Below are 10,067 nucleotides of genomic sequence, written 5' to 3' on the forward strand. Positions count from 1 at the left end.
ATAAATTCGTGGAAATAGTCGAGTCCAACTCGATTTCCATGATTTTATCTCATTTTCGATCACTTATTCCATTGCTCAGGAACTGAAGATTAGCCAGAAACACGTTAGGAACCATTTGCATAAGGCTGGTCTGAAGAAGAAGCTCGATGTATGGGACAATATTTACAGTACCAACATTTGTTCTTAGTTGATATAACTAATTTGAATAATTTTAATAACTTAGGTTAAAATCGTCAGGGTTTTTCTGGACATGTCCTCTTTTTTAGCTACACCTGGTTCGAGATTTTTAAAATTTATGTTTTATTATTCTAAAAATAGTATTTTTTTTTTAACTTTCATTATAACAATGTTTGTCCTAAATTTTAAAAATGATTGTCCTAATTTTTAAACATGTCAAGTTTAATTTAACCTATATAACTTTGTACTTTTAAAGGAAAAAAGGATTGGAAACTTGCAATAAGTCTACTACTTATACCGCCATCTAAATCTATTCAAAGGCAATAAGCAATCCAATTATACAGACTTCGGATATTGTCCTTCGGCAATAGCGATGCATTAGCTGAATGTTATTTATTTCGATTCAAAGCAAGCGGCTTTCGGAAATCCGTAGACCAGTCGTAGTGGGCTTAGAACCCGTTCGGGGTTTGGAAATGGATTTTTACCCCTTTTCGTTTCGTTCGAAATTCTGCACCAAACAATGTTTTCATTATCGCCGGCGCAATGCATCCCGAATCAATTTCGTCACCAAATTAGTTTTGGTTAATGCATACTTGGCCCTGGCCAATTACATATTCATTATAACCAGCATTAAATATTAAATAGTAATTACGTTTAATGAACTGAATTCTATCATCAGCCGACTCGCAAACACACACACAGTCAATAGATTGTACCAAAAGATAATATTGTACATATAATTTTAACATAATATGACAGAATTTTAGAAAATTAAAAGCATAGCAACTAATTATTTTTTATAGTTTTGTATCTTCATATTTAAAATAAAAAAGATTTATTATTCATTCATTGATTACAGTTTTATAGCTTATTAATTACAAAAATGAATGCGCTAAACTCATTAGTAAATTATGACAATTATATTCAAACTTAATAATTCATATATTAATAATATTGATTACAGCCATATGAAATACAAGAAAACTATTGCTAAGTGATATTAATAAAAGATCTTTCTGCCTAATGCTTCTCACTGAAAATACATCTTCTTAAGCAAATATCACTTGGAGAAGTAATAATTATATTATATAGAAATAGTATAATGTCTCCTATTCCCGGGAAATAATAGAAAACGTTTGCTCGTCCGCTCGTCAATAAAGCAAAAATTGCTTGCAAATTTCGCTTTTGACTAAAGTGTCTGTAATGTGAATTTAATTTGAATATTGTAAAACAGCGGTTCCGAAACTATGAGTCACCAATTTGGAGCATGTTCATTTTTTAATGGATTGCGAAATGACAGCTTTCACCTTGCGTCAAATTAGTTAAATTCCGTGAAAATGACTGCGGTCACCAAAAAGGCGGAGAAACGCTGTTTTAAAGGACACCGCAAATCAGAATATTTTTTGAAATTTTACCGTTCACATTCATTTCAGAATCTTTATTTGGAATATATTATTTGTATCTTTTCCCTGTATATATTTTGTGTTTTTGTGGATTTCAACTCCACTATTATGTATTCATTATCGACTTTATAGCACTGCAAAGTATATCTTAGTAATGAAATTTTAAATAAATTACAAGATGAACAAGTGAAATGATGAATACAGAAAAATACGACTTTTTTCTTTGTTTCTCTATTCTTCATATATATTATTTCCGGAATGGGAATTATCCCCTAACTTAACGAAGGTTTCTCGGGTTTGATATTTCCTATTTCTCTGAATTACTTAAATATTTTATATTAAAAAAATGTATTTGTATTAGTTTTATTTATATGTACAAATCTTACTTTACTATTAAAATAAAAATACTATAATTTTTGAATATAAATACCTAAAATCTTTGAATAACTAACGAATATGTATAAGTTTAATGAAGGGCTACGACAGTAATGATACCCTTTTCGCTCTTGGTATAAATAATCTAAAAAAAAATCAAGAGAGTACGAAATGTTTAATTAATACCATTTAGTTGCCCGTCCGGTGAAGTAATTTAATTTAGTATAATGTAATGCAGGGATAAATTATTTACAGAGCATTAAAACTGGTCAGTGCATTGAAGGCCTCGTTCATCTTTATGCACATTTTAAATACATTCCACTTTGAGGATTCACTCGCTTTCTATCAAAGGTCTAATCAAAGTTGCAGTAACGCCAAAAAGCCCAACAAATATACATATAGGAGCGTTTGCTGTATATCCTTTAGAAAATATCTATAATCATTGAAACATGCATACGAAATGGCAGTAATATCAACTATACTCTTATTTTCTTACTGCATATATTTTTTTATCAATATATATATATTTCAATTTATCCCATTCCAATATTTTTGATTTTGTTATATAATATAAACAAATGTAATTAAATTGATGTAATATTTGGGTAAACTAGAAAATCATTTTTTTTTTCAACAATAAAATACACTTTGTGCGAATTGGCGATTCCGTTTTTCAATAGATTTTTAAAATATTGTTTTTTTTTTCTATATACGTTCCTGCTTATATACAAAAACATATTGAAGCCAGGTTTTTTTACTTATTAATATATTGTAATAAAATAATATCTAATTGAAATTATATATAAAATCCAGTGATTTAATCAAACTCGACTGTTTATCATTGAGATTACTCGTGTTACATTAATTTGTGAATTATATCTCTATTGCGTTTTAAATGAAATTACTTTGTCAATAGATTCAACCAACAATTCTTGATATATAAGTCAGTTTCTATGAAAAAAAAAATACGTTCATTGAAATTAGAAAATAAATTTATATAATTTCTTCAATTATTTTACTGTTTTTCGTATTTAAATTTACTTAAAATGAATCTTTTTAAGTATTCATGTGGCTTCAATAAGTACGGATTTACTATAGTCCGGTTTGAAAAATTTTAATACAGAAAAAAAATATATACTATAAAATAATCAATTAGTGAGGTTTCAAACAGTCAAAATTATGCGAGTGTTTATATCTAGATGGTCGGTTCTTTTCCCCTTTTTTGCTTGTATTTGTATTTCCTCAATTAGTTCGGTTTTGGCGAGCTATTATTGTATCTTTATTAAATATAAATTTATAATAATAGATTTTTATAATAAATGTATAAAACATGTCGATTGTGGATTTACTTATTCTAAGCTTCAATCCATTCTTGAAAGTCAAATATAATATTCGGTTATAACAAGTTATGCTGTTGTTGTTTATTTGATCCTATTTGTAAGAGTTATTCGATTACTTCTGATGATGTAGGTCATAAACTTATTGGTCTATTTTTATGGTTTTATTGGCTTAGGAACTATTATTTCCGTTACGATGGGAAATGACATTTGCTATGAATTATATATTAATCTTAATAAAGAAAAAGTCTCTCAAAATATTACTTCGTATTCAGTTAATATCCGGATATAGAAACTATATTTAGAAATTACAATTAGTTATGAAAATTTAGTGGTCCTTTAATATTATATAAATTAAGTTATTTTAAAATGTTATATTCAAATATTAATAATATATATGTGAGATGGAAATACTGAGTTTAAATATATACATTTTAGGTTTTACGTACCTAATTATTTATAGATTATATTAAGGTAAAAATAAAGGAAATGTATGTTCGGTGAGTATACTGAATAAAATACAATTCTTCAACGACCAACGGTGACACAAACATAAAGTGTATCATCCCGTTTTCAAACTACTTGGAAATGTATTTAATATATTTAATAATTCAGTATTTCAATATTTAGAACTACTACGATCATTTCCCTCTTATATAAAAGTTTACAATTTTAATATCAACATATTAGAAACTATTTTGTTTAGTTTTCATATTTTTTAAGTAGTTTTTAATTTTTATATAAAGAATTATTGAAATATTAAAAAAAAAATCATATTATTTATAAATGTTTCAACAATTGTTAATTTTGGGTGCTCTTTGCGGACCCTTCCACAGTCGTATTAAAGTTATCGTGAGCCCTATAAAACCAATGTCGGGTTAAGTCAAAGTTTAATCAAATATATGACATTCCGCGACTGTTGCGGCGGATATATTCGCCGCACGTCCGTAAACGGTTAACTAATTGAAAGGGGATCGAATGTCGGCATCTTACAGTCGGCAGACTCACAACAACATATTCCAATGCATACTTCGTTATTTTTATCGTGGATAAGTATATGATTGTTGAGATTTATTTGTGGGTCCTTTGAATAAAAAAAGTATTTTTTATAATGTATTATTTCATTATTTGAAAGTACTTTGATCATTTGTCTTTTGCGTAAATGTTTATAAGATAATGATAATATTTATGTTTACATATTTTCTACAACCAAGTCTTTTTTTAACTGATTACGTTAGTTCACATTTATATAAACGATAAAAAATATTAATGTTTTTCACAAACCTGAAACAAATATTCAAGTTAATGGGAAAAAAATCTCATTAGCATACCGACGGCGGCGGCCTTTGGTTTGACCTCCTCAAGAGAATTATAAAACAACGACAGTTTATTATTTTCTCAAAGATGAGAAATGTATGTAAACGTAATAAATGAGAGACTTCTCCGTCCACAGCATCTTCTTCATATATTTTTTTTATATTCTTTTCCTTCATTCAATTCCAATAATTCGAAAGCAAGCCCTCCACTTTTAACGTCATCTCCTCTTATTATTTCATATTTTTTTTCTCCTCTCCTCATTATTATTTTCATCCGCCGACATCCACAGAGCGAAAGTACACAACAATTACTTTTTTTTAATTAAAATTATTAATTACGCAGCAACCCCCAACCCCATAACGGGATGGGCAGATTTTCCAGTCGCTTTTTTTGTCAAGGCACAAATGTATAAATAATAAACACAATTTTTCATTATCTTTCTTTCTACGCGACTTCTTTATTCCCTCTTTTTTATTTACTTTTTTGTATATACTTCGTCTTTGTTTATTTTTGTTTTAATATATTGGTATTTTAAATTTTATCAAACACATTGATTTTCTTTATATTGATATTATTTTACAACAAAACTTTCTATCTTCTGAAGAGAAATTTATATAAATTTTTTGAAATATTTTACTTTTAAAAACTTAAAATAAAGTAAAATATGCGCGCGCATCTCAAATTAGCGCAGAACGTTTTCTAATTCTACTGCGCATTGCGTTACAGTATAATTTGCGCAAAAAAGACATACTTGAACATTATTTTCCATTAAATCATACATTTTATATTTATCTTAAGGCTTGTATATGCAAGTTTAAATATTGTCGCGCAACAAATTACATAACAAGTAATAAGCGTAATATTACGGCGATGTAATAAGCGTAATATTACGTACACTTGTGAGCCTTAAACTTAAAATAAAACAAATCGGTACGATAATTTACAGCTATGGAATTGCTGAACACCGAACACCATATTTCAAGTGGTTGGTAGAGAAACTTCGAGACCATCTTTTTATCCCTCGAAATCCCAATTCCGATAGTGTCCAATTCCTCCAACTTCAACTTAGTTTACCGGTTGCTTCGCGGCCATAAGAAATCAATACTGGATATTTATTCAAATCGGAATCGGGATTAAAATAATTTGTTTTGATTACACACACATCCCATACGGATTTGCGCGGACGATCGGAAGTGACGATTGCGGACGCCGGTATCGTTTTACACAGCCAACCGTATTTCATTCTACCTCACCCTTCGTTTTTTTTTGTTTAGAACGTGCGCGCGGGAGATTTAATTTTAATTACCGGAACGTGCGTGCTTTGATTACAGGTTTTCATTAATAAAAACAAGGAATTATTTTATTGTTATATCCTTTTGTTCTTTAAATTGACGTGGCAACATACTCGCCTGTTTATTTAATGATTGACAATTTACACAAAAGTTAAATAAGTACCTCCATGGGTTACCAATACAAAGTCCGAAAGCTTTTCAAAAACTGAAACCATTGTTCCTCTAAAAATTAATATACAATTTTTTAATCCAATTTCAAAAGACATCTTCATAGAAGTAATTTATGCATAAAATCGCATACAAAATATTGTTTTATTGCTCTGATTTGCAATATATTAACCCTTTGCGAACATAGGATGATTTGACGAGCGTGTTCAGAATCTAAAGCGCTATGCAGTGGCTTATTTTTATAACTTAAATACTGCCTCTACATAACAAACATCAAATCTCAATCAAATACTTGAAGGCTCCGAATGAAAAAGTCTAAGGCGCTTCTTTAAGAACTAAGATTCGATGACTGCACATTCACAGTGGCTATGCATATAATTTTGCATAAACATAATTTTCTGTAAAAAAATTGGGCGGATATATCTGACACTCATCTACAAAGGGTTAATGAAATAAAATCGAGTCTAATTCTTTTCACCAAAATGTATATGTTTTTGTAACTATTGCTCTTTAGGTTTTCTCGATTCTAGTTTATTATATTTACTGTATAAGTATCAATTTTTGATGATACTTTAGTAAAGAAAACTTTCGCACCTTCGCCAAATATTTTTTTGTCTGCCCTCAGGGCATTAAACTTGCCCAACCGCAGAAGTAATATTTACTAATGGATTTCATTGAACTGCAGCGAAAGGGATGAAAGAGGTCCTCGCTAATGGATGGGCGTTTTGAGTGGTATTGAATCATGTCAGCATAAACACTAGAATCCAGTTCGTTAACGTCTTATGCGAACAATGCATTTTACCTTAATGATGCGGAGTTCATATTGATCAGACATTAATCGGGAAACTTGCCCCAAGAATTCTTTCTCCATTACTTTCTTAAACGAAGGAAGGATGGATGGTGGAACGGGAATCTAGAAAAAAGATTAGAATAGAATAATTACGGGGGGTGGGCGGAGAATACATTAAGTTTCCTCGGGTCCCCACAATGGAATTAATGTTGGCTGGAAGAGGAGCAACAAAGCAAAATGAATTGGACCAGAAGTCAAGAGGTAAATATTTAATTGATATCATTATACGATGCTTGTGAAATTGGCTGCGTTGTCTCTTCAATTAAATCGTATATAAAAGGAGTATAAATATTAAATTAATTGTGTTTTTACATGATTCATCATCGCCTTCTGATGTGTTTATCTTTGCGGAAAGGTCTGATTAAATATATTCGGTAATTTACCCGGTGCAAATAAATGGTACAATAGAAGCCTCGTCCGATGGCCGGAATCGATATTCTGCAGACCCGACGAAAATCTTGGCCCCTTGACCTTTTATTGGCCTGGGGACGGACTCTCTTCATCTCTTAATGCTGTGTGCTTTTTACACATTTGATTAACTTCTTTATTTTGTTTTCCTGAAGTGCATTGTCTGTTTTCAATTGAAAAACTAGACTGATTTATCAAACTCAATAAGAAAAAAATATATAAAGCTTAGGGGACATCAAATAGGTATTTGTTAATAATAACATGTTAACACATTACAATAGACAATGTATTTGAAGCAAGAAAATATTTATACATTAACAGTAATAATGCGTGTAAATACAAGTTGTGTAGTAAGAATTAAGTAGTAATTAGTTTAACCGCTTAACCGTTTTTACTGGTCAATATAATTACCGGTAAATTTTGACAAAAAATACCGGGAATTTGTAATTTTAATAAAAATTAAAAAAAAAAAACATATTCTTGCCACCCACGTATGTCACGAGAGAAAGAGACTTCTTTTCTGCAAACAATTTTGAGTAAAATGACGATTTATCTACGTACGCATTCTCAGAAAGAACTGGATTGTTTCTGTCAATAATTATCTTTTTAAATGTATTTTGCTTTGTTTAATAAAAAATAATGTATATGTAATAATTTTCTTAGTTTTTGTTCATTTATTAAATTTAAATGTACTATGTACTATGTCACACGAAATTTTCAATTAAAAAATAGCGATAATTTACCGTTTACAGGTAAAAGAAAATATAAGTTATTATAGATGTCCTAGAGTAGTTTAATACACTTAAAAAACATATTCAACAAAAAAAAGAAAGTTAATTTCATAGTATATTCATGACAACTCAAATAGTCCATTTTAAAAATAATCATATTATTTGCAGATTATGCGAGATTATTGATATATTTTGTATAATTTTATAATTGTTACATTAAATATTTTTATTATGAATATAAGTTTGATATGCATTTAATAGAAGATACTTGAATGTGACTATATTTGGTTACAATAAAGTGAATTCAGCATTATAAATGTATTATATCAATATGAACTATTGAAGATAAAAGTTAATATTTAAGTATAAATTTTTGAAAGTTTACCTTAAAACAGTAAAATGAGAACGATTCAATTAAAATGATTTTCCAGTTTTTTCTTTCAGCAATTAATAAAAGGACGTTCATTAATTGCATCGACTGTTTCTTTTATGCGGTTCGGAGCTCGGTATTTCGTGTCCCGCTTTCTTCATTATTTCCACCCGAAGCTTTTTTTTATGCACTTAGCATCGATGAAACTTGGCCGCCCCGTCGGGATTTCGTCCTTAGTTTTCTTTCCTCGAGGTATTTATCATTATCAGTCTTTCAAAGTACATCCTTGGAGATTCGGCTAATTGATTGAGTACACCTAGTCCCGGTCTCATGACAAATAACACTAGAAACACAAATATTCCGTCGTCCTCTTTTGACTAAGTGATAAATTTTCTTCCCGACTGGGCCGAACTTTGCGAGCAGGAAAACCTGAAAAAAAAAAGGAAATCCCATTCCTTGTGCGCCGCGTGTTCACTTCAACCTGCCGACACAGACAAGATACGTGATTAATCGATAATGCGATGCATTATATCTAGGTCCACCGCAGGACAGGAAAATTTAATTATTTAGAAGGACGTAATGGAAACGTGTGTTGTTTCATATGCATGACTCCGGTCACGTATGTGGGGATTTTTCAGTTTTGCGGTCGATTAAATCTTCCCAGGTCCTTTGAGAATCCTATGCATCGCTGTGCGGAGAGCGTTTATTTTTTCGCTGCTTTTTTTTGAGGGATTAGGGATGATCCCGGAACGATTAAAATTTCCCTCGCGTTTAATTTATTTAGCTGAGGTTTTTAGGGAAAAGAAAATGCCAGATTTTTGCATTATTCAGTTGGTGGAATTGTCCTGACCGTCGTCCTCCCTCGATATGAGACCAAATATTAAAAAAACATGTGGCGCTGCGGCCGTTATTGAGTGTGTGCTTCAACGTTATTTTTATTTATTTCTCGCATTTCTCCTCCCTTACTTCTCTCTCTCTATATATTTTTCTTTGTCGGAGGGGAGGAGGGTTTAACTTTTGATTTATTTATTTATGTGTCCCCTTTAACCCCCGGACAACTACAATCGAAGGAGCAGAATATACCCTGTATTTCAGTTTTTGTCCTCTCTCTCTCTCTTTGCTGTGTCTTCTTCTTGCTCTCATCGATGGGTGGAGGGACGTGTTTTGTGTGCTCGATCTAGATCGTCGTCCTCTCAATAAATGCGGGGGAGGATCCTTCGAGAGGCCATTTGGCACGTATTTGCTTTATGACACCTGTTTGATGGTCCTTGCCTATGTTCCTTTTTTTATATCGCCGGCGACACACAATTTACACACGGCCAACGTGTTCCTCCGAGCGTAACACGATCCGAAACAGTTTCCTCTGTTTTATTTCATTTCAACTGCCGGGAAAACTGCATAAACGAAAATCCTTATTAATTGGAATGCAGCGAACGCAGACGAACAAACTTCTTTCTTTACATAGCTCAGATAATTATTTTTTTCATATTGTTTTTTTTTTGTTATAATATTTTGCTTTGCTAACTTGAAGGAACTTCGTTAAAATTAATTGGTTTCCATGAACATTTCAAATATTCTTATTTCGAATGTATCTCGATCTCCGTAAACTAATTCAAATAATTTCCAGAATTCGTTTAAT

This window comes from Nicrophorus vespilloides, unplaced genomic scaffold, assembly GCF_001412225.1.
Source record: "Nicrophorus vespilloides isolate i.1.1-1 unplaced genomic scaffold, Nicve_v1.0, whole genome shotgun sequence".
In the NCBI taxonomy this organism is placed as follows: domain Eukaryota; kingdom Metazoa; phylum Arthropoda; class Insecta; order Coleoptera; family Silphidae; genus Nicrophorus; species Nicrophorus vespilloides.